The sequence below is a fragment of the Corvus kubaryi genome, unplaced genomic scaffold (assembly GCF_017639235.1).
Source record: "Corvus kubaryi isolate FWS band 111438036 unplaced genomic scaffold, C.kubaryi_AGA036_p1.0 132, whole genome shotgun sequence".
Classification (NCBI taxonomy): Eukaryota; Metazoa; Chordata; class Aves; order Passeriformes; family Corvidae; genus Corvus; species Corvus kubaryi.
This window is the reverse complement of record NW_024580666.1, coordinates 4,064,157-4,089,746: the sequence shown is the minus strand read 5'-3', so window position 1 is coordinate 4,089,746 and position 25,590 is coordinate 4,064,157.

Sequence of the window (25,590 nt, the reverse complement as noted above, 5' to 3'; positions counted from 1 at the left end):
AATCCTTGGTAAAGAGAGCTCTTGAATCCTCCAAATTAGACTCAGATATGCAGCCTGCCACAAATGGCAAATTAAGAAAATAAAGAGTAATACAACATCCAACTAATGAGAACCCTAGAGTAGTGAATACAACCAATTTAAACCAAGGGGTCAATGGCAGTCACAGCTTTGATAATTCTAGAGACATTTAATATTGCACAAGGATAGAAAACATCTTCAGGAACTTGTCTTTTATCATAAAAAAAAAAAAAAAACAAACCCAACATAACTCCCAAAAACAGTGAAAGCCAAAGAAAAAACCTACTTTTCTCAGTAACAAGGAGAAGTAATGAGAACTCATTCCACTTCTAAAACTAATATAGTGGGGAAATTTGACAACTTCACTTCAGAAACAGAGAAGTACAGAAAACTGTGCTACATTACATCATCATCATACATTAAACAGGGCCAAAATTATAACCTTGAACAAAAAATAGAGAAGAATGTTCTTAAACACTCTCAGGAATCATTCCTTGTCTTTCCAAGGCCAGCTTTGAGGAATGAAAGCAGAACACAGAAAAGAAAAAGCAGAACACAGAAAAGAAAAGCAGAACATGGAAATCTTCCACATGCCCCATACCTTGTACATCCCTTGCAGGTATTTGTAATACCTAGAAGATGCTACCATTTTGAATCAGCATCTTGCAACTCTACTAAGCTGAACACTAAGCAATGCAATAGAGGATCAAGTTTGCAACACATAAGATTCAACATTTCAAGTCTCTTGCCAGATCCAGAATTAATTGTACGTTATTAATTACTATATAAGTAGTAATCACAAGATACCAAATACATCAGTAAAGGAAACTGAAATTGAGATTGTTGATGGATGTTTTCTCATTTTATCCATTCTCTTTTGCCTCATTATCATATTTCAAACTGTATAAATTTTTGATTGCCGTGATATAAATAAAACATAGCTTTATGTCAGTGATAATTTTAGTGCTGACTTCGAGTTCCCCCCTTCAGAGATCTAGTACTATCTCTGAAAGATAACAGAGAATTGTAGAAACTGAAATCTTAAACTTTAGTTCACTTGAACATAAGATTCAAAACAAACATCAGGATTAAAGAAAAAAATTGCCGTGTGTTTCCTTAAACATCCAAGTTCTCCCTTTTGCTAATTTCAAGTCTTGGTTGTTTGGAATCAAGCAGCAAAAGTTAAGTGCCTTCAGATTTTTTGTAAAGTTTTGAGAGCCTGCTATCTCCAGATGAACATATTTCATGAAAAAAACCCCTGAATTATTATCCATCCATTGAGTATAAATAGTTTACATAAAATTAATATAAAATCACCTTATTTTTTGCAGGGTTTTTTTTCCCTGGTTTATCATTCTGTCTAAAGTTGGTCCTTAAATCAACTGTGTTTAATTTGTTTCCTGTCCTCATTAGCTGTCTAGAGTTTTTACAGTGTGTGAAATTCTTCCGGAGTTATGAATTTAAGTTACATATTTGCTTGAGACAAAATTGCCGTTCTGCTTTCTGGGGGAAAGAAATATAAGTTTCTAGTTTAACTAGCCTGAGATTTTTTTTACTGTTGTTAATCAAACTGAGAACATGGTTTCCTACAGAGTTAAACTGAGTCAGTCCACCCGAGCTTTGCCCTCACTAAAGAACCTCTCTATTTATATGAATCACAGAAGCAGTGACGTAAAGGACTTTTCCTTACTGTTCTACACAGTTTTCAGAATATCCTGTTGTGAGCTCATTTTGAGCTGTTTGAAACAAAACCACAATTTAGTCTCAATTATTCAACTGTTATAAAAACTGTATATAAAAAAAAACTGGTATAAAAAGTATATATACACTTACTCAAAAACTGACTCTAACATAATTTTCTTTCTTTGCCAAATGTTCCATGATTAAAGAAAACATTTAAAATTAGACATTGCTATTTCAAGATTAATTTGTGAAAGAACAAGACATTTATTTTTAAAATTAAAATATTTCAGTTAGGACAATGTTAGAAATCTATCCCTTCCCAATTAAATTTTTTAATTCATTGCTCTGTACTAAATGACTGTCATCCAAGAATCAAGAGGATTTAACCTTCAAGAAACTAACTTAAGTGTTTATACATTTTTGATACACAACCTTAAGCAGCAAAAAATAAAGCTTGTTGGTGTTTGCTACAACTCTTGAGGACACATCAGGAACATTCCTTCTGCTAATCCAGATTTACTGCAATTTTTGCTTGAACAGATGAGGATATTCAGAATATTAAGTACATCTCTAGTTATATAATATTGTAAATATGACTTAATCATATTTGACCCAAGGCCAGTATTCATATTTTATATTTGACAGGAACAGGATTGTTAGCAAAAGGGGATGAATCAAGCATACTTTCTCTAAATCCAGTAGAAAAAAGAGTGGCATGGTTCTTTTATTATTGTAGCCATGGTCCTTTTGAAGCTTATCCAAAAAATGGTTAATATTAAAGTTAATCCATGTTGTCCTGATGTTTGAATCAAAGCACCATACTTGCATTTTTCACAACAACCATACTATTTATCCTATTCACTTCTGTATGTTGATTTCAAGCCCACTCAATCATCTGTCTTTGAAGGTCCTCTGTACACTTTCTAGAAGAGTCCTCCATTATGCACTTCCCTTAATTTAATAAAGTAACTGTTAACTATCAGTATAAGGTTCTATAGAGTGAGTTAGAGATAAAAGCAGAGTCAAAAATTCTGCTTATTATGATATTATGTTCCCATAACACAGAAAAATTACTTTGAGCCCAAGACCTCCCTTTGACAGATACGGTTACTGCTCATCGCAGCCTAAACAGAGATATTACCTGTAAATGTCTCATATATAACCAGGATAAAAAATGTCACGAGACAAAATCACCATGCTCCTCTTCCTTCCCTGCAATCAAACACCTCATTCACCTCTGCAACCCAAAAGTAGGCCTGATTCTTCAGGTGATGCCTCTTCCTGGGCAGGGCTGTGTGAGGAACTTGCAGAGGGCAGAGGGTTGTGATCACCTCAACATGCAAAATCTAAAAATCCTTTGTAGGTTTACCCAGAATGAGCCTAGGTGGGATCACAGCTCCCATCCTTTCGTTGGGAAGAGGGAAAAAGGGAAGGGGAGGTTGATACCTGCCTGGGGCTTGCTCCAGCAAAAAAGTGGGGGGGGTCGCTAATACAGGCAGCAGCCCTGTAAGCCCAAATGTGACAGTATGGGCTGAAAGTGTCCCTTCCTTGCCTCTCACTTTCTCTTCTGCACATACAATATGTGTGCTTGCAAATAAGACCCTAAGAGTTGACAGTCTTGCACTTAAAATGATCACTGAGGGAGCTTATTCATTCCTGTGCATGTCAACTATCCTCCTAATAGGTCATAAAAATACCACATTTATATTTTATGAAAACTTTAGGCAGGGTCTAAATAGTTCCTCCAATAGTAAAATATTAATTAAATGAGATTTTTTAGTTGATACGTCAACATTGCTGATAAGGAAAAATGAAAAATAATCATTAAAGTTAAAAGTGTATTTAATTTCTAAGTATTTCAAGTATTTTCCTATTTTTTTCATATTCAGGTATTTCATATTTTAAAAGTTCATTTCCTTGCTTAATCTGTTATGAACATTTAAACCTATTGATATATATTGACATCTGACCATTTTATCTTTATTTCTGTGATAAATGATAAAATGTATTTGAACTATAATTTTATTTAATGAGTTCAGATGTTTTAAATGGTAATCTATCTTAAGCATATTGAGAAAATACAGACCATGTACTTGAAAGACAAAACTGAATTGATATTTTTACTGGCAACTTTTACAGGAAGAAAGAAAGTCCAGCCTCTTTCATTTTTATGTGTAGGTTTTCATATTTACTATGCAGAGAGTGCAAGCATGTGGGCAGATAAAGGGGATCTCAGAAAGCAATTTTCATTAAAACAAAAAAGGGAAATTATTGACATTTGTAACCAAAAGCCACTCTCTGCTGACCTTTTCACTGTAACTGTGGTCTATGCTCTGATGTTTTCTTCCAGTGTTATTCTCCTTGTTGTGCTAATATTGAGTGTCAAAGGGAAACTGGGATAGCTTTGGTTATGTAAAAAGAGGGCACCAGAACTTATATTTTGTTCTTCTCTCTCCCCCACAGTGTATCATGAAGCATGTAAGATGTGTGAGAAGCAAAGAGCCTGAAGCATCCTTTCTGTAAAATTAATTGAAAGAAAGGGCCAGTAAAGAAAAAACCCTGCCATTATCTCCTAGTAAAAAAATGCAGATATTAACAATTTAGAGCAAGTGATTACACCAAGAACTTCAGAATTATCCTGTGCTTAGTAAATCATCCTTTCATCTCCCTGTACAATATGGCACCAGTACATACTGCAACAAGTTATAAGACATATGAACGCAGACAAAAACCAGAATACAAGTGAAGGGTGGATTTCTTGAGGTTTTCACATCAATGTGTTTGTGAATTGCAGCACAGGCATGCATTAGTATAAAGCCCAAAAGTCCTCCTTCAGTGCTTATTCCTGATCTCTTACACCTTGCTTTACTCCTTACTGAGTTATTTCATGTGCAGTCTGGGCAAACCTCTGTTTTTACGCAGTCACACACAGAAATGGTGGGACTGCTGCCTGATTTGGGTTGGAGAAGGCTGAGCTGGACACAGATATTAGGTAGTTTCAGTATTCTCTTCCTATTCCTCCTATTAACCCCACAGTCTTATTTTTCACCACAGACATGGTTCTTATCGTGTGTGTTTTTTCCTGTGATCATCTGTGTTGCTGAAAACTGGGATCAGAGATGAATTGAGGAAGCTGAGCCCTGACAAACTTCTGTCAGTGTCAGCTGTACACGTGTGGTTCAAATGGCACCATGCTGGACCACCCTTTCTGCAACTAGCATCCTTCCCAGATTCAAATGACACTTCCTGAGTGAATATCCTAATCACTCCTTCTGCTTCACCCTCCCTTCACAAGCTCATTCCACTTCAGCAGCCACACGAAGGTTTTATGAGAGTTTTTTTCTGGTGAAAATTTAAAACCTGTTCTCCCTGATTTCCAGGTCATGATTCTACCCCTTTTAGCTATGGTTCCTGTATTCATGTATTGATTACACATATAGTCAGGACGTTCATATATCTAGAGTAAAGCCTTGTAGTTATCAAGGTTTTCTCCTACTAGAGAAAATTATTTTAAAATTTTAGTGAATATTCTAAGTCAAGGAACCACTGGCATCCAGTGATAACTTGGCAGGTTTGGAGGTGTTTTGCCTGATCACTGTTCAGATACTTTGGTTTTATGGTTGGTAATTGCTAAAATAATAATACTGGCTGGCAGTGACTGAGATATGAATCTGCAGTCAATGAAATATGTGGGTTTAATTTTAAACATAACTTGCATATTCTCATCTGTTTTATAAAATGTTTGAGAAATTAATAACTAAACTAACTTGCAAATGCAAACAAAAATCATAGTATGGAAGCATCCCTTTTGTACAAATAACAACCAAGAAAAGCAAAGCACTTTACAAAATGAATGACAGAATATGTAAAATTTCAAACCTCCCTACAGTGCATAGGTGGGGCAAATGATCACCAGAATGTCATAAAATTTTACATGAAGCTTGTGTATCCTAGGCACACAAGTCACGGACCAAATTCATATCTTTTGACTCAGCTATTGGTCCAGGTGAGGAACTTGCTGCCTGTTTGTGAGGAAGACATCTGTATAGCACAGTGGAACAGATAAAGCTTTCTGTTTACAAAAGATCATTGCTTCTTATACAGATACTCATTGAGTCATTAAGTGGATTCTTTTTTTTACCAGGTTTGGGGTTTTTTTTGCAAGGAGTCAGCATTCTGCTGTTTTGAAATACATTGACAAGATAATTGTAAATCCTAAGCCTGAAATAGAAAACTGAATGTGAGCCCAGCATTAAATCACTGTATATCCTAGGCTGCTAACAAGCTCTGTAACATCATGACGAGTATAGATGAAACATGCAACATCTAATTCATCGCTTCAGTACTTACAATAAATATGCCTGTAATTTTAAACTGTTTGTAGCAAACTCATAATGTGACAAATAATGCTATAAACTTTTATCTCCTGGGAGGATACAGATTCTAGACAAAGTCCACAAAGAAAATCCACATACTAAAACACGTTTTGCAGAAAATACACTAATCATATAGCAGAAAATAAAATAAAAGAGAAGAAAAAACTATGTCCTGGTATTTGGTAATGTTATTGCTGAATACCTGGATCTTGTCAAAGAACCCAACATGGGGTTTCATTGTCTGTTTAGGGCCTCAGTGAAGTCAGTGGGGGTGTTCATGTGAAGCCCCATTCAAAATCCTAGAGGTATGCAAATTGTAGAGTTCATGTTTATGCATTAGTCTCTGGGAGAGACTGAAATGTTAGGCTCAATGGCTTAAACGTTGTTAAAATCACCAAAGGACTTTTGTCCACTGTAGCAAACTGTGCAAAGAAGCTACTGCTCATCTGTGACCACCAAAGCCCACCCTTCCCTGCACAGGCTTGCTGAGGGGAACTGGACTGTGAGTTAAGCAACCTGATGGGAACTTGAGATACAATAAAATAAAGGTGGCACTACTGTTCACATATCTCAGGTCTAAGGAGAAGTAAACAAGCCTGGGAGGAGCAGAATGTAACCACAAAGAAAGCCATTCTCAGCAGATGTGTGGAAAATCAGCTCTAGCTGGGGGAGGCTGTAGCCCACAGACTTATTTGCAAAGGCCAGGTTTGAACCCCAGGAGGAGGTGAGTATTTGAGTGTTTGATGGCAAACCTCTGTCCTGAGGAGTGAACTGTCACCACGTGGAGGCTACAAGCTGATAGAGCTGATATTGAGGCTGATAGAGCCAAATCCTGCAGGGTGGGCTGGTGCTTTTCATCATGGTAATTGTCCTTCCTTAGACAACCCGTGCAGTTGTAAAACTCCCTTCTTTCCCCTGGGAAGGTCTGATGGGGCATAACTGGATCAACTGTGCTGACATCAGAGGCAGCTCTCTTGTCTTAGAAAGTGTCCAAAACCATCAAAAGCCCCCAGACTCATTTCTGAGGCCTTCCACCAAAGGACTGAATAACACACATACACATACACACATGGGAGGTACCAGGATGTTCCCACCTGAGCCTAAGCATATTTGAACCCATTGGACTTTGTGTTTTGTGGTCTTTTCCCCCCACCCCAGACAGATCAAGATGGCAATCATCATTTCAACACATGGACATCTAAGCTGCAACAATCAAGGCTCATGTGGATCCATGAGTGGTGATCCATCTATCATTCTACTCTTATCCTTTTTCTTTCTTTTTCTTTCTTTCTTTCTTTCTTTCTTTCTTTCTTTCTTCCTTCCTTCCTTCCTTCCTTCCTTCCTTCCTTCCTCCCTCCCTCCCTGCCTGCCTGCCTTCCTGCCTTCTCTTCCTTTCTTTTCTTTCTTTTCTTTCTTTCCCTTCTACATTTTCTTAAGTAATACTTTTATGCTTTCATATTGCCATATTACTATATATAATAATAACTAAAATGGCTATATACCTGCTTTGCATTGCAACCAAATTGTTCTGAAATGAACCCTACATATGCATATTTACAAACACCCATCATTCAGTGCTGTTTCACTCTAATCTGCTCCAAGGGATCTATGAACAAGAACCTGGGTTGCTCTTGCCTTTGTGGGGGCGGGTTGTAACAGTCTCCACTTTCGCCTCTTACTGACTGACATTGTTATGTTTTACAGCAAGACATGAAACATCTGTTTGGGTGTCATTAAGTGTCCTTTCATAGATGAGTAAGTTTATCTGCATGAATAGTAAAATGACACATAGAAAAAACCCCAAGAAACGAAATGTCATGAATAATTGCATTTTAGTTTATTAATTTTAACTTAGAGCTAGTTTACAGTAACATACAGACGTTTTCTGCTATTATCTGGCTTTTGGAATGGAGAAAAAAATCTGTTTTATAACTTTCTGGTGTTCCTTACTTTATGTGTTTGAAATTATCCCAGTAATTAAATGAAATGGATTAAATGAAACAATGCAGTTAAGCAAAAGGAGATGCAATAGTGAGGTCTCCTTAAGGGAACACAGTGAGGAAGGATTCATTGATGGCTTTTTTTTTTTTTTTTGCCTGGCTTTACTCAAGCTGACAGGAGACCCCGGGATCAAAGGCAATACTAAATATTAATGAATGCAGAAGCCTCAGAAAAGGAGGTGAGAGAAACTGGTTGTCAGCAGCTGAAGACAGAAATGAATTCAGAAGGGAGTTGAAGACATGAACACAACAGGAGACGGTAGCTTTTCTTCAAGCCCAGAAAGAAGAGGAAACAGGGATGATGGGAGTGGGCCAGAGCTTGCAAATAAGAGCAAGAGTTAGGACAGTTGTGAATACAAACACTTTTTTATAATTTTTCTATGTGTAAAATATATGTTTGAATGAATAAAAATCGTAGGAAGACATTGACAATTGTGTGAATAAACACATGTGAGTGAATAAGGCAAAACTTCATTTTGAAAAAGCCGGAGAGATGTAGGTAATATGCATCAAGTCATGGCTTATCGTATAATCTGGATAAGGAAACTGGAGGTGAATCTGAAGGAAGTACATTTTAACAAAAAGGAAATGTCTAAAAGAGAAAGATATATTTATGAAAGCCTAAATAAAAATAAAGCCTTCAGCCGAGAGAAAGCGGCCAGAATTGAAGAACTTGGGTTCCCAAAAGTTGCAGGAACTAAAATAAAGGGGAACTAAAATAAGGAAAAGAAATTGGTTAGTAAGTAAAGCTAGCAGATGAAAATAGCAATCAGTTGTAGGTGGCCCTGCTTGGGCAGGGGGATTGGCTTGGATGACCTCCAGAGAACCCTCTCAACTTCAGCCATTCTGTACTTCTGCGATATGGTCAGTTTAACACTTACTGTAAGGAGTCCATTCTCAAAACCCTTCCACATTTGGAAACATAAGAAGAAATCTGAACAGCACAGTGGCTCGCAAGAATGGAGGCTGCTGGGGAAAACAAGTTGTTTCCTGGGCCAGGAGCAGGAATGACAGCCTTTTATTGTGCAACACCTCCACAAGGATTTCACAATCAGCTTTAGTGTCTTTGCTGGGGTAGACATAGCAGTACACCCTAAAACCTTCCCCACAGGTATGTGGATATAAAGAGGCATTTAATGTGGAGCAGTTGAAATGTGCTGAACTTACAGTGTTTGAAATAGGTTTGTCATAAATAAGAATCAGAGCAAGTTATCTTCAAAACCAGGTTACTTTTGCAGGGCCAAGAGCAGTGTCCTGACAGTGGCACTGGAAACATGGAATGCCAGGTGCACTCCCAAGTGCAACTGCCTTCTCTGGCAGTTGTAGCTCTGTGCTTTATTTCACTTTTTGGCCTTGCAGAGGTTCACTTCAGGAATGACATCTCCAAAGTAAACATGATGCTCAGAATACACGTTTTAGAGGACGAGCAGGTGCAGTGCTGGTGCGGCGGGGGGAGGCAGGCAGATGGCAGCTCAGCAGCTCAGCAGCCCACCAGCACCCACCTTTTGTCCTGCTCTGCACAGGTTACATCTGTTACACACCCAAAGAACAGCACATCGTGCTGCCAGGCCTGTTTGTATGTGTATCTAAAGGTCTGAGGTATCTTCAGTGCACCGTACTGTATTGTGTCACCTACGCTGACATTTGCCACACAGCTGGTGTGTGTTCACTCACACAGGAGACAGCTGGGGGCTGAATCACAAGTACCCTCCAGCCGTGGATAGCTTGGTGAAGTAATTAAGCCAGGAGTTTATTTATGTGGTTCTGAGATCATCAGCCTTAATCTACCGTACCTGGCAGTAGTCACAGATCCCATGACAAATGTTGCCCAAGTACAACTCCATAAACAAAGTTACAAACAAAGCTTCAATTCTCATTAACTTGTTTTTCTCAGAAAGAATTTCTTCATTTCTGATTCCCTCAGATAATACATACAAACTCTAACCAGATTTTGTGAATAGATGCATAATTTACAACTAAATTATAATTAAGGGAGTTAAGACTCATCTGACAAGAATGAATTTACAGAAATGAAAATATAATTTTATCAAGTATACACAGTCACAAAGCCTCTTCCAGTTACCCATATGAGTCAGATGTTGACACAGATCATATTTTCATTCATTACCATTACACCTTCTTTCTCCCTTGAATCCCTTTGTCTGGTTCCTAAGCAACCACACCAAGACTCCTCTTCAGAGAGAACCTATAGTCATGACCCCAGAATGGGATTCCTTTAGGTAGATCTGCAATGGTCCTGGGAATTTCAAATGCCTGCCACAGAATCTCGTAAGGAATGGAGTACTTTGCATTAAAAGCATAAACCAGAGACACCGACACTCAGAAAGAAACTAAATCCAGAAACTTTTCCTAAATTATGCAGCAGAAATAATTGGATTGGTTGTTGTCTCATGTACTTAACTTTGCGATCTTCCAGACTAAAAATGACAACTCATTTATTTTTCATTTATTTACTAGATGTGATCAGCAAGTGACTGCTCAGTTGAAGGCTAGCTGTATAGAAAGATAATTATTTCAATGATTGTTGAGAAGGCAGATTATTAAAGATTACTAAAATCTTTACTCCAAAGATGCCAATGACTGCCAATTAGGATTTGGAATAGTTACTTTCATCCCTCATCTCTCAGTTTGCTATGTAAAAGTAAAATACAACATTTTCCTGCCTCATAAGGATTGTATTAATAGCTGACCTTAAAATTCTTGAAGTTTCCTAGACAAAGAACAAGATGCATATGAAAAACTACAAATGAGAAATGTTAGCAATATGACAACACTCAATCTTTTTTCTTTTTTTTTAATGCACAGATTTCATGTTAAGCAAGAACAAACTAATTTAGTCTTCTTTTTCTAACACTGAACTAATAATGAAATTAATTTTGGTTTGAAATTTGGTAAATAAAGTACTAATGACCATGATGAGAGAGGCCAAACCTAGCCTTTACAGACTCTTACTTCCGTCAAAATTATTCTATACACTAAATGCCAAAATCAGTATAACACCTGTGAAACAAGTGATTACTGGCTGTGGATTCTTCCACCACTCTGGAATCAGAAGAGTTGTCATAATTCCACTTGAAAAGGGGAAAAAATATCCTCTGTTTCCAAGCATATTACCAAAGTCTGTACCTGATGTCTTCAGAAACAGCTCATGCCAATAAGGTCCTGTACCCTGATTAGTTATGTCACTGTGCATTCCTAATAAGTTTGTCTAACTTATTGTGAATCTTCCTAAGGTTTCAATAGTTTCACTAAGAGAAAAACATTGCTAAGATTTTAACAAACCTCCTGTAGCATACTCCGAGAACACCCTTTGGTCTTAGCAAGCAGCGCTGTTTGGCAACACAGTCTCAGACAAACAAGGAACTTCTTGCCGTGACAAAGAAGGCTTTCAAAATTTTGGAAAGAATGAACTTGTTATCAATCTTACTAGTGGCATTTCAGAAAAAAAAAACCCCACACATACTGGACTTCTCTTTTCCCTTCTTTTCCTGGAAGGAGATACTACATGTGATTTTGGACTGACTAGTAGTAGTATATGTAATTTTATCTAATAATGTGTGTCATTGTAGCCCTTCAGAATAACAAAGCAAAAAGGAGAAAATGTCTGTCATCTTTATATCACAATAAGGTTTCTTGATGCCTTGCTGTCAGTCTGGTTTTCAGATTGGTGGTGGGTGCATAATTGCTGTAATAATGTCTACATTGCATTACATTACATTATATTTTTATAATATTAGATTAAAGAGAGATAGAAAGGCCTTTTAGGCCCTGAGGTTTTAATTTAAGGTAATTTTCCTCCTTTTGTCTTGGTCCTCAATCTGTGCGTTGAATCATCTTTTCTTTCTTTTTTTTTTCATTTTGGAGCCCTGGTTGTTTTGGGTTTTTTTAATACTAGCAATCATCATGGATAATATTTCACTCCACTAATGGGGCTTCTAGTTTGGGCCCTCATCCAAATTTCTCTTTCTGTTATTCCCTGATCTGAATATTTTCTTTATTAGTCAACTGAGGTTGATGTTCCTGCAAATTGAAGTTTATACAGTTTTCTGTGGCTAAACAAATCAGCATATTTCCTTTTGTAACCAATCTTTTACCACTTCAGCCAAGAGAAGATTTGCTGTTGTTTACATAAGAAACAGTTTTCAGACATTTACTTTTATTTCAGAGTAATCTATGTCCACTTGTCTTTTAATACTATATGTGGGGTAGGAGAACCTCAAATTCAAATGTGCCACCTTGTAAGATGTTTAAAAATCATAATTACCTTAAACACTCTTATGATCACCAAAGGAAGACCAGAAGAAGAGGACCAATGTGATGCCATCAGAATCCATGGAGTGGTGATGTCTTTCTATTTAATCTGCCTCCCTGTCACTTTCTTTCTCTCCCTTCCCTCTCTTTCCTATTTCTTTCTCTCTCTCTCTTTACCTCACATTAACTGTTAAACAAAATCTATACTATTGACTTCAGCACATGGTCTTGACTGTACCTCAGTTCAGGTAGAGACATCTCTCTAATAATCATAATAATTGGATCCCAACATACCTCTGATTATCTATGACACCCATCTTATTGACTTATATTTGTTTTGATAATGGCTTTCTCTATTTCCTTGGTATTTTGCATTTCCTGAAATATCCAAATCTATTTAGCAGTGGATCATCTGCTTTTGAGATATTTGGCTACCACTTCAGAGGAGCTAAGATCGATCCTATCACTTGTGCTTCTTTTAGGTACTTGTTTTCATTATTACTTTTCACATCCCTCACTGTCTAACGAGAAATGTGAATCAGTCTATATGCAGTACCAAGCAAAAGCAGCAAGATTGCTTCAGCAAGCCAAGCTATTTATGAAATGCCTACACAACTTTATATTATGCCCACACTGGCATTTCCCACATATCCAAATGCAACAACACAACCCTTTTTTTGAGACCACCCTTTTTTTGAGACCATGCTTGAATCAAGCTCATGACATGTCCAAAAATGAAAGCATTAGAAGGGATCTAGATCCCATGAGCTTATTGATTATACAGAACACCTCCCTTTGAACCTCAGTAACTAAAATACATATTCAAACCCCATTATCCTTATATCCATATCCTGGCTTCAGCTGGGATAGAGTCAATTTTCTTTCTGATACCTGGAAGAGTGATGTATTTCGGATTTATCATGACAGCAATGTTCATAATGTTTTAGTTGTTGCTGACTAGTTCCTACAATAAGTCAAGGACTTTTGAGCCTCTCATGATGACCCATCAACAAAGAGGTTGGGGGTGCACAAAGAGTTGGGAGAGGACAGGGATGGGACAGCTGACCCCAAGCAACTAAAGGGATATTCCATAACATATGGTGATTAGCTGCCTGCCAGGTTAAACCACAACAGTCCACCACCAAGTTTCATTATTTCTACCCCAGGTTGCAAAACTTTCAAGCTCTCCTGAGATGCTCACCAGCTACCCAGAGGACCTGCCCCATGGGGAAGTACTAGGATGGAAACCCTGGTGATGCTACAACAGGAGTGATCCACAGCACTCCACCTTTCCACAGTAGATTCATCCTAATCTCCCTGGGCTCTGCCTTCAAACTCACATTCTCCAGGGGGCAGAAATTTAGGTTATCCATTTACTTCGATATGGTTTACTTGCTCCATAGCACCAGCACCAAGTGGCCATGACCATCATGGGAATCTCAGCAAACTGCCCAAGAACAGTAATATTCTTACACTGATGATTGTGTGCTGCCAGAAGTATTCAGTCCCCTCCATTTTTTTGGCAGGATCTTGAGTGTCCTAAGATCTGTCTAAGAAATCCTCACTTCCTGCCATTCCAATTCCCTTTTCTGCCTTTCACAATCACTCAAATCCAGCTTCCTCATATTGCTCAGTTTCAATACTTGCTGCTGGGACAAGACTTTGCACGACCTCCTTTCCCAGGACTTCTGAGTTTGCATAACAAGGAAAGCTCAAAAATACAAAAGTGACTACATTTAATTGGAGCTGCCAGGTTCCAAAGCCAAATGCATGCAAAACATGGAAGCAAAATGTACATAATACATGGAAAAAAGTCATACCTGTGACAAAGAAACAAGGACAGACATTTTAGGCTCCTTAATCTCTTCCTGCTTTTGAGTGAAAGCAGTTCCTTCTGGTGCTCATGCAAGAAATCTGCAGGAAACATCCAAGTGTCTTATTTTACTAATTTTTAATGCTGATGAGAAATTTTTTTTTCTAGTTATAATAAAGTCTGCTTTAAACAGTAGATTAAGAAGCACTGCAGATGCTACAGTTATTAAATAAGAGGGTTATTATAAGATATGTTTTGACAATTTGCACTCTATGTAATGCTTTGTGCTATTTTATCTCTATACTTATGTGTCTCTTCTAGAAATACATAATTTTATTTATTTGACTAAAAAATATTACCTTTTATGACAGTGTTCACACCCCAAGAGATTTGACAGCTCTGGTATTATTTAATTTGTTTGTTATACTCCAGAAAATGTCACAATAGACTTCAAAATTACCTAGACTAAGACAGTAACAGAAAGATGGCAAATTTGAAATCCAGGTGCTGGATCATATTAAATACTCATCTCTCCTGAATCATGCTGCTTTCTTTAGCTATGCAACTATTGTAAGCATAACCACGCACTATCAGTATCGGTTAGTTAGGATACACTAAGCTTTCATGCAGGCTCTGAAGAAGAGACAGGCAAGAACAGATTTTTCTAAGGGCACAATGCTGGGCAGTGACACTAGACTTTATGATGACCAGGCATGCCACCTTGCAACTAAAACGAAATATAAAGATGTAAATGAAACAATGCAATGCTTGCTTACTGGAGGAAATCCCAGCACATTTAATTATCAGCCTACCAAACTGGCTAAATTTAATGTAGGAGTTTCCAGGATTTTACCCACTAGGACAGACATCCACGGAATGGTGGAACACCATTGCCCTTTCCAGTTTCCACTGATTGCTGGAAAATGTATGACAGATGGCTAATTTTAGTGAGACATGAACTGCCTTTCCCTTGTTACAGCAGGTTGTTTTGTCTACATGTAAAGTAGTGATCAAAGTTATACCTTGCTGATAAATATACATCATGAGCCTAACCATGATATTCTTTTGAGATACCTGCAAGGGCCTCTTAGCTGATGTGAAATGAGTATTCCAAATGAATTCAATGACTCTTCCCATATTGTCTATACCTCTATACCATAGAGGAGATGCATAGATATTTACTTCTAAAAATGCAACTCCAGAAAAAGTGTTCAAGATACATCATTTTGCAAACATAACTGTGATTTATGCTACCTCTTAGCCCCAGAGAAGTAGAAAACAAATTTTAAATTAAAATAATGCCTTCTTTCAAATGGGGGGGTGAAAAAGAATATATGTGATGCTCTTTATTATGTATTTACCAAAATTAAAATTTCCATTTTTGGACGACTGAGGCAGTAAAACTTTTATGAGCATGATCTTCTATTAGGATTATAGCAGCCAATTTAAGATCTGTTCTTTTTTATGGAGTTTGAAACTAGAGGAATTTTAACCTATCATTGTAGGGGTCTAACGGTGCCTACTGCTGAGAAGGAAATTCTAAAAACCTAGTCAATCTCAGACTGTATTTTTCACTTACTAATACAAAACCGGTCCTAAAGCCTCAGAAGCTCAGAGTTTGTAGATACCTTTTCCAACAGTCTGGAGAGGAGAAACCATGTGACATGGCTTATTTCACTATTTCCCTTTATTAGCAGTTTGTCTCCTCCCACAATCCCAGCACAATGCATTTTCTCCGTCTTGTTTCATTGCTTGAAACAAGTGGAAAAGTTACTTTATCCAAGCATGAACTAAGTGCCATGTTTGCCTTTTTGTAAAGTGGAGCCTTTTACAAAATTCCCATAACTATACACGCAGTCCAGCAAAACAATCATGAAAGATGTGCACTTCTTATTAGCATTAAGATCACCCTTAATTGCTTCAGCCAGGTTTAGAAAACCCAGGCTTGAAGAAATAAACAGATATTTTTCTTTTGATTCTCTTCCCTAATAAATAAAAAGTATTAAAATCCATAGAAGTGATTGTTTTAAAATGTAGAAACACACTTCCCTCCCCCCTCCCCCCCCCCCGAGGTTCTCAAATTTCCTAGAAACAGCTGGATTTCTCCTCATTTAATTTGGAACTCCAACTGTGTAGCTTCACTGAATTTAGCAGACTTATGGTACCTGTCAAAGGAAAAACATTCAAGACCAGGTTTTTTTTGTGTGATGCATGCAAATAATTCTAACAATGCAAATTTGTAAATATAAATCTCATTCTTTTAAAAATTCCCTAGTAAAAATGAGAGCAAAGAAAAAAAATCGTCTCACAGGTAGGAAAAAAAACCATTCAAAAGGCAGAAAATTCTTGGATTTTCATTTTTCAAAGAAAAATCAGGACAGACATTTTCACAGAAATATTTTTCCCAGTATTTGCTATGCCAGAAATCTCTCCTTTGAAATCTGACCACAGGCTTTCTGACTCAACTATAAAGAAAAGGGTTATATACTCTTGGAGAAATATATCTTTGTGGTCATGATAAATCTCACTAGTTTAAAATCACCAGCAGATCCTTAGTAGTAGTAGTAGTAATTTCTAGATGGTTTGTACAGTCTGCAGAGATTTTGAGAGATATAACTGGCAGCTTAATGACTGACAGGAAATCAATGAGGGTTAAGAGCAAACAGAATTGGGCAAAGAAAATAAGTGTATGCTGGGGGAGGGAGGGGTTGCACTGTTGACAAATCCAGGAGCAGGAATGGGACAATCATAACTTACTGAATAAATTCTTTGCTTGAAATTTTGTATTATTTAGTGCATTTACTAAAGTTGTTAATTTCTGAGTAAAAATCTATTTTGTTGTTGTTGTTGTTGTTGTTGAGGCATTGCCAACATCTGTTCTCAGGACACTTAGAGGCCAGAAAGTTTATGTGCCTTCTGTTTAAGATCTGATTATGTGATCTTAATAGTGTTTAAGGCAATCACAATCTTTAAGTCTCTTACACCTTCAGAAGCCCAAACACATAATCACAACACAGTAAGTTACTCCAAAGGCCAGACCTGAGAAGGTCCAGAACAAGGCAAAGCTTGCAACATATGGGATAAACGTTTTGCCTTCACCCTGGGAGCAATAAAAGCTGATCCCAGCCTGGATGTTTGCTTGCATTTGCTGCACAAGTGTAGTTAGTTTGTATATGTTCCTAAAAGTTCAGCAAGGTATTTCTGTCTTGCTGAGTGACTGCTGGACAAAATACTGTGATTTGTGATGCAAGACACCAGACTAGATGACCATAATGATTGCTTCTGGTCTTAAAATCTAGAAATTTTTTAACAAAATAATTTAGGTAAATGTGGGATGAGGGAAAACCTTTCTGTCTGACTTAGCTTAATGACTCCATTGTCTTAACTACTTGAGGGAAATTAAGTAAGCAGAGTGCAGTGACTAAAACAAATCATTAATGCAGCTTTTATAATATCTGTATAGAAAACAATGTGTACTGTCAGTTCTGCTACTATTTGAAGGTGTCAGTAGGAATGGATGCACATCTTGGTGCACTCATTTGTTTTCTTCATAAAAGAGTTTTAAATGGGAAAAGCAGATAGATAATTAAAAATATCATTGAAACCTCATTAAAATTTAAAAAAAAAAAAGTGCTTAACACTGAACATTTTTGCTTGAATATCCTACAGTGCAAAAGATAAAATTCTATATTGTGTATGTTATTTCAAGGGGGTGATATAGCAGTTGCCATGGCAACAAGACTTTTTTAAAAGCTAAAATAAAGGATGTTGCTGACATGACCCATTGTAACAATAACTCACATGACCATGAGACTCAGGAAGATAAGATAACCTAGGGGAAAAGAAAAGAAGAAAAACCCTAGGATTGCATGTAATCTTCTAAAGAATTTTTTTCTCTCTTTTCCATAAATACGAATAAGCACATTTTGCAAATACCTTCCAGATTTGGAAGCAAACATATATGTCTGCAACTATTATTTTAATGATAATAATTAACCAAATACCATGATGTTTTCATTTAGTTTGGGTAGGGATCCATCCTATATTCACAGCAGAGTGGATTTCTGTGTTTGGCCAAGTTTAGGATATGAGCAGAGCACTCTGAGGGAATATGGGTCTGCAGGGGTGTGTGTCCCTTGATAACAGGAGCCTGCCATGTGCTGCAAGACACGAGAGAGCTTTTGGTGCATAAGGCTACAGCAGTGGCACCAAGCTCTGCAGCTGAGAAGAGAGCACTCACCAGAGCGTGAGGCCCTGGTGCACAGGAGCAGAAACATCCTTCCTCCATGACCAGCTCCCAGCCTGAGGGCTGTGTTTGGTGCTGGGGAAACAGGGGTGCTGACCTCTGCTGCTGATGGGTGATTGATCTTATTTCCTACTCTTTCTGCTGTAGCTGATCTTTTACCTGTAGGCCTGTTCTGCAACTGCTCATGAAGAATTTACAACCTGTGAGTAAGCAACCTGGAGGTGTTGCCAGAAAACTAGAGTCAAAAAAGTTCATCATGAAATACAGCAAAAAGCACGGTCCTGTCATCAATAAAAAAGTTATGAAATCCACATGTCAAAATATCACCTATGACAACCAAGAGCAGTTGCACTAAGCATTCACAGTGATCCACAGAATTAATATCTCATCAAAGTTCCATAAGCCTGTTGTGGATGCACAGTAACAGCCTGGGACAGTGAAATCTGTATGATCAGACAGTAAACATGCTGACCCTCAGCCTTCAGCCTCATCAGGATGGCCTGCATCCCTCTGCTCTGACCCAGGCACCTTTCCTTGGCTACAGGAATCATCTATAAGGCTTGCTAGCAGTCCCAAAAGTTTTGCTGCCCTGATGGGTAGGGCAAGTAGAGCTTTCCTCCAAGTTTCTTTCTCTTTGATTCATTTTGATGACAGTAATTTCTTCACAATTAATATTTCAGATCACCTTTGACATATGATGGCAGTCGAGTTCTTAAATATGTGTACATATTTACATGCAGATGTGTACATGCACACACAAATATATGTATGCAAGTATGCATGAAGAGACACATTTTTCATTCATTCATTCATTCATTTTCATCTTATACGAAAGTGATCTGTCAAATAGAAGTTTCCCAAACACCCCTCCAATTTTGTAAAGTTTGATATATATTTTCTCTATTATTGTGACTGGATGGTAAAAAGAAAAATGGATGACCACTTTAATTTTAATGCTTTGTACTTTAATGTTGAGCGTTTTTTTTTCAAATACCAGACCAAATTAATCACTGTTTATAAGTTTATTAATATCAATCCGTTGAAATCCCTAGATAAGCCAGCTGCCTGTTACAAAAAAAATGTTTGACATATGTTTGACTGAGTTCATAGCATCATAGAATATCCTGAATCGGAAGGAATTCACAAGGATCATCAAGTCCAACACATGACCCTGCACAGGCCAGCCCCAAGAATCACACCATATGCCTGAGAGCATTTTCCAAATCCTTCTTGAACTCTGGCAGGCTGGTGCTGTGACCACTTCCCTGGGGAACTTGTTCCAGCTATTAAAATTAAGGTGAATAAAACAAAAATACAATTAAAGAAGAGTTTGTAGTTCATGTAAAAAGAAGAATCAAAAGCTTAGATTCCATGAAAAAAGTGATGACCTGCTAGGGTTTTCATACTATACATGTTAAGACATGCTATGGTTTTCATACTACACAGCTGTTACCATTTTAATGAAATTTTGCTGTAAATTCTTCTCTCCAGGTATCAAAACTGTAAGCTCTTCTTTACACTTGTTGTTATTTTGCAAACATTTCTATTTTTGTTGGAAGGGATCAAGAGTGTAAAATTTTATTTTACTGCTTTGGAGTCTTTAGAATTAAAAAAAAAAAAAAAAAAAGAACAAACATAAAAATCTCACATACCAAAAGTATTTCAGAAACATATAAGTTTCTCTAACTCAAATAAAACCCCCCCAAAAAAGAGTGACAAAGCAACAGCAAAAAGTCAATAAAACTAATTTTTTTCTTGACTTTGAAAAAAAACTGTCTGAGATAAAAAGGTTGCATAAGGCTTACCTTATGTTCTCTGATATTGTTTTGTTTTTAACATCACCTTATTTATTGTCACTGAGGTCAACCAACTTATGGTATGGCAAACATAATGTGATGCCAAATGTAGGTCTCTGATTTGAAATATGGATATATCTAGTTCCAGCTAACATCACCTCCTGGCTAACACATGAAAAGATCCTGTATACTCAGGAGAGCAGGCTAGTTATTGCTTTAACTAAATACTTTAAATATTTTGGTGAAAATACAAAGACACGTTGATATTCATTGAATTATTAAATCACGCTGAATTAATAAATATTGCTAAAGGACTGACACAGTGAGAAAACACAACAGAGCTTGTTGATAGTAATCTGAGGTAGAAGGTGATTCCAGTTAGGGAATAAAAATCTTTTTTCTATGTTGTTTCAGTTAGAAAATGGAAATTAAATATTTAAGTTGTCCCGATTAAGATCTTACAGAGAACTGTGGCAAAAACAGATTTTGCAGTTCTATAGATGAAAAAAAATATAAAATACTGGTTAACTCAACCAAAAAACATTTAAATTTACCCCAAATAGAATTCCATATTTGTTTTTAATTCTCTTTATAAATATTTCTGAATTTTAAAAATCTCCATAATTATTCTCTCTAAATACTTTTCAGAAAAAAACCCCAAAACAATGAAAAACACTTCTTGTTATAACATTCTTTTGAAAAATATTTTTATATCATTTTAATAATTTCATATTCTTCATCTGTTATTCATAATACAAGTTTGGTGCACACTGGCATGTTGGCTTAGAGTCTTCAGTGCGCTTTCATGGAAACAAATTATTAAGTCAAACAACTTCATCTCACTGAACATCAAACACTGCCATGAAGTTAGTTAATTCCAGCCAGAAGAAGGAACTAACTGAAAACTATGGGTTTCATTATCAGCAAGAAGACTGATCACCAAGGAAATAACAACCTACAAAAAACACAGATGGGAAAATCCATGAAATTATGAAAATGTAAAAAGCCATGGAAGGTTATCAGGACTGTCCCTTGAGGTAAGCATAAAGAATGAATGAAAACATGAAACAAAATTTCCCCAGAAGTGTCTCCAGGTCTTCAGTGCTTCTTGGTTGAGCCATAGGGGGTTATTAATGTAGGAGAGGCTCAAAGGGCTTTATTTACCCCCACTAATTTCTCTGCTTCCTTTTTGAAGCTGCACATATTTTATGTCAACCATATAATGTAGCAGAGTCCCAAGCTTACCCATGAGCTGTGCCACAGGCCACATCCATCTGTTGGTTTTGAGTGCATCACCTGCTAATTATATGTGATTCTCTTTCATTTTCATATGGAGAAAGGCAGTAAACTGTTTTCCACCCTCTGTGATACAGGATAAATGTGCATAACATTTCTTTTCATCTCCTTTTCTGGACTGGCAAAGTCCTTTTTGCTTAACTCTTCACGAGTGCCATCCCATACCTCTTACCATGCTTGCCCCTCTTCTAAACATCTTCCAGGCCTACCATACATCTACTGAGGTGGGAATACAGGACTGTATGCATCATTTAAGATGTTGATGTCCTGTGGACTTAATTGATGGATTAACAATGCTACCATGTTTCTCACTGCTCCTTTCTAGGTTCCTAACATTGGATTAATACGATGAAAGGATGGCACTACATGGTAGATGTCTGCTCCAGTTTAAATTCAATGAATGGAGAGCAGCCACGCAGATGTAAACCCTACCCATTGCATTTACAAAAAAACCCATGATGCCAGACACATTGCCCTATTTCCTTCTGATTCACAAACACTGGCTTCATTGCATCATTTTGGGCACAGCTCATGGTTAGCTTAATTAATATTTCCCATAAAGCAAGTCAGGAGAAACGCTGACGTTCAGGATGGCTGATAGAGTCAACATAGCTATGACAAAGTGCATTTTACCAGAAAATACATTTGATTATATCTTTTAACAACTCTGAGGCAAACTTCTTAATTCTGAGTTTTGTCCTCTGTGTGCAAAGGAAACCATATAGAAGGGGAAACATTGCAGTTACTCAAAGTTTGCTTAAGGTATTTGTCTTCACATGTCTACTCAAAGGAAAGAGAAAGGCTCATTTCCTACAAGCTTTGTTTGTCCCATTGATAGTGATTAATATATTCTTCTTACCAAAATAAGAACCAAATGAATGCAGTCTATTATCAGTCCAGTAATTTTAAACAAATATATTCTTTTTTTCTTTTTCCCCTGCATGTGCTGCAATCTGTCTTAGTGGTTCTGGAAATCACTGCTACTGCAAGTCTCCTCAAACTTCTTGAAGTTCTGAACTTTTCTGAGCTCAGAGAATTTAAGCCTACGGACAATTTGAAGAAAAACCCAGAGTCACAAGGAGATGTAAAGGAAAAATATTCTTGGAAATAAATAATTGCAGCTTTCAAATTTTTGGAGAAATTCAGCTGCTCACATACAGAACCCATCAAAGCTGTAGATTACAAAATGAGTATCTTTAAAATTATGTGGTTTTAGAAACTAAAGTAAATGTGGAGTTAATGTTCCCTGTTCTAGAGAAAGTCCTGTCAGTCTGTTCAGACTCTAACTATAACAAACTAAAGACATTGTATGAATATTGAACTCTTGAACAATTGCCCACAGGCAATATTTGCTTATGGTGAAATTGAGACATGAGGAGGTGGAAAAGGAGTAGGTGTAAAAGATGTAAGAGGAATAGAAAGAAGACAGAACAGCGGACACAGTGGAGGATGGATATTGACAGCAATATTCAGGGTCTAAATTTGCTATTAGCTTGCAAGGAAATGAAGTAATACCATTTAAAATTAGCAAGGTGGGTTGCTGAGATACATGCAGAAAATAGAGACTTCAGGAATTTTCAAAGGAAACACAAATTATGTTTTGATGATCTGTCCATCCCACAGTCTTCCCATTCCCTTAGTGAGCAGAGCTTGCTGCATGAATAAAGAGCCACAGACATACACAGCTTTAAATTCAACTGTGTTTTCTTCTCTGTTGGGCATAAAATGATAATTTTACAAAATGCACAAACTCTTATGACCTTGCTCAACTATTTTTGTGTTCAAATCCCAGCTGGGATCTGGAGGCTGGTATTTTTCTGAGTATTTTACCAACCTTCAAAAATGTTAGCTCACCCATTCATGTGCTATGTGAGCCTCAGGGAGCTGAAGAGAAAACTCCAGTAGTGCACAGTTCTGAATTTGAATTATCATCCATCAGTGCTTTGGTGTGATAACTTTTTATAGGCACAATGGTTCCGAAACCAACTACACGCGCTTACACTAGATCATGGAACAGGCTTGATTTTTATACATTCAATTACCCCTGTTTGTGAGCCTTTCTGTTCTGTTTCTGAGCCTGTCACTACTTGCTGAATCAGACTGAAAAGATACAGAAATTTTCATAGACAATGAAAATGGCAGTATGCAACAGCCTATGAAAAATTATGCAAAAATTAGAGTAAACCACAAAGATTATGTATATAGCTTTTGACCTTTTCAAATTGTTTTATATTCAAAGAATAAAATCACAACAAAGGGTTCATTTTCTTTTAAAAAGGGAGGAAAATGTCAGTATTTTAAAACTAATATTGTGACTTCCAAGTAAGTGTCATTCTCAGTAAATATGGTGTAATCAACATGTGCATTTTTAGATAGGTACTGACATTGTGGGTTGAGACTGTGTGACCCAGGAATGGACTGCTCCACACACAAAGTCTGTCACATTTCCTTTGTGACCTTCAGGGCTAGAGAGCACAGACAGACAGAGAATACAGATTTCTTTAAACTGATTTACCCAGTGCCCAAAATGTTGGTGATGATTCCTTGTGAATCTTTGCTGATGCTTTGACAGATACATAGGTAGATAAATTGGCCCATTTATGGTAATGTTTTGCTTTCCCGAATTTTTTTTCCCCCAAGATGAAATGGTGGATGGGAGCATATTCCCTAGAATAATGTCAGGGTTTATTTTCTTCAAGGGAATGTTCCTCTTCCAAGGAACATGGTTATGTGAAAAAGGCAGGAGGCTCCATTAGCGTAAACCTGAAGCTGTAACATTTAGGCATCAAGGAAATCTGAAAACGTAGCATAGTTGTAATTTTGTCCAATTGCTTCTGAAAAATGAAAAGCTATCAAAATACAGACAGGCATAACCTGCCCAATATAAACTTGAGCAGCAAGGTTCTCTCAATCATTTGGAAGGAAGTCTGACATCCTTAAAATATATCTTTCCTTCTGCACATGTTTTGAAGAGAGCAGGCTAGAATTATTCCTCCACTAAAAAATTTGTATGAGAGAATTTTTTTCAGGGTTTCAGACTTTTCTGACTTTCAGTAAAAAATGTAGTAAAACTCTTGCTTCACTCCCAGACACCAAAAGAATTGTGATTTTAAATGACATGGGGACTTTTAATAGAATTTTGTATTTCATCAGCAGACATTTTATTGCAGAACTGGTAAAAAAATCTATTTCTGATGTTTAGCTACCCTGTTGAATGGAGCTAAGCTCTTACATAAAGTCAGAACACTGTGGTCTACTCCTTAACTACAGGGCTCAAAAAAGTGCAGAAGCTGTCTGGTTGAAATACCTTCAAATCAATCAGCAGGCATTTCCCAAGTCCCACTGATAGACATCATATATATACAGGATCAGATAGTTACCTGCAGGAATTATTTATTGTTTGTCTAAAATCTCTTCTGATCAAATTTTAGACTGTAAAGAGACAGGAACTGATTAAAACTTTAAGTACAAACATACATGCAAGATACACTTAAAAGCAAGCAAATATTGAAGATATAAAACAGACACCTAGAAAAAACCACTAAGCTTAAAGAATTGTGCATCTGCAGAGAGGGTCCTGGTGCACTTTTGACTGCATGTTGGGGTTTTAGTTTAGTCTTAGTTTTTTTTCCTGTTAAAGGAATTTTCTCCCATATGCATGTTGCTAGGGGACAAATAGCTGTACTTAAGAAAGACAAAAAGGGGAGTGGGGCGGGCCTGGCTACTCCTTTGTCTACACCTGGGTGTGGGGTCAGTTCGCTCTGAGCGTCCGGAGAGAGAAGCTGCAGAGAAAGGAGCTGCTGCTTCTTTCTTTTTTGGCCGTTCTTTCTTCCTGCTGGAAGCAACGCCGGGACCCCAAAAGCCGCTTTCCCTGCCCTGCTGGAGACCGGGCTGTGGCTGCCCTGCCCCGCTGCTGCTTCGAGCTTTCGCTACGCTGTAGCCCTGCTCGCCCTGCCTGCCTGGGCCTCCGTGGGGTTCTCCCATCTGGATACATCTCGCCTGCCACCCGGGATTTGCGTCCGTCCCTGCCGTTCCAGCCGCCATTCTAGCCTGCTGTTTCAGCCTGCTGTTCCTGAGAGCCCGGGATCAG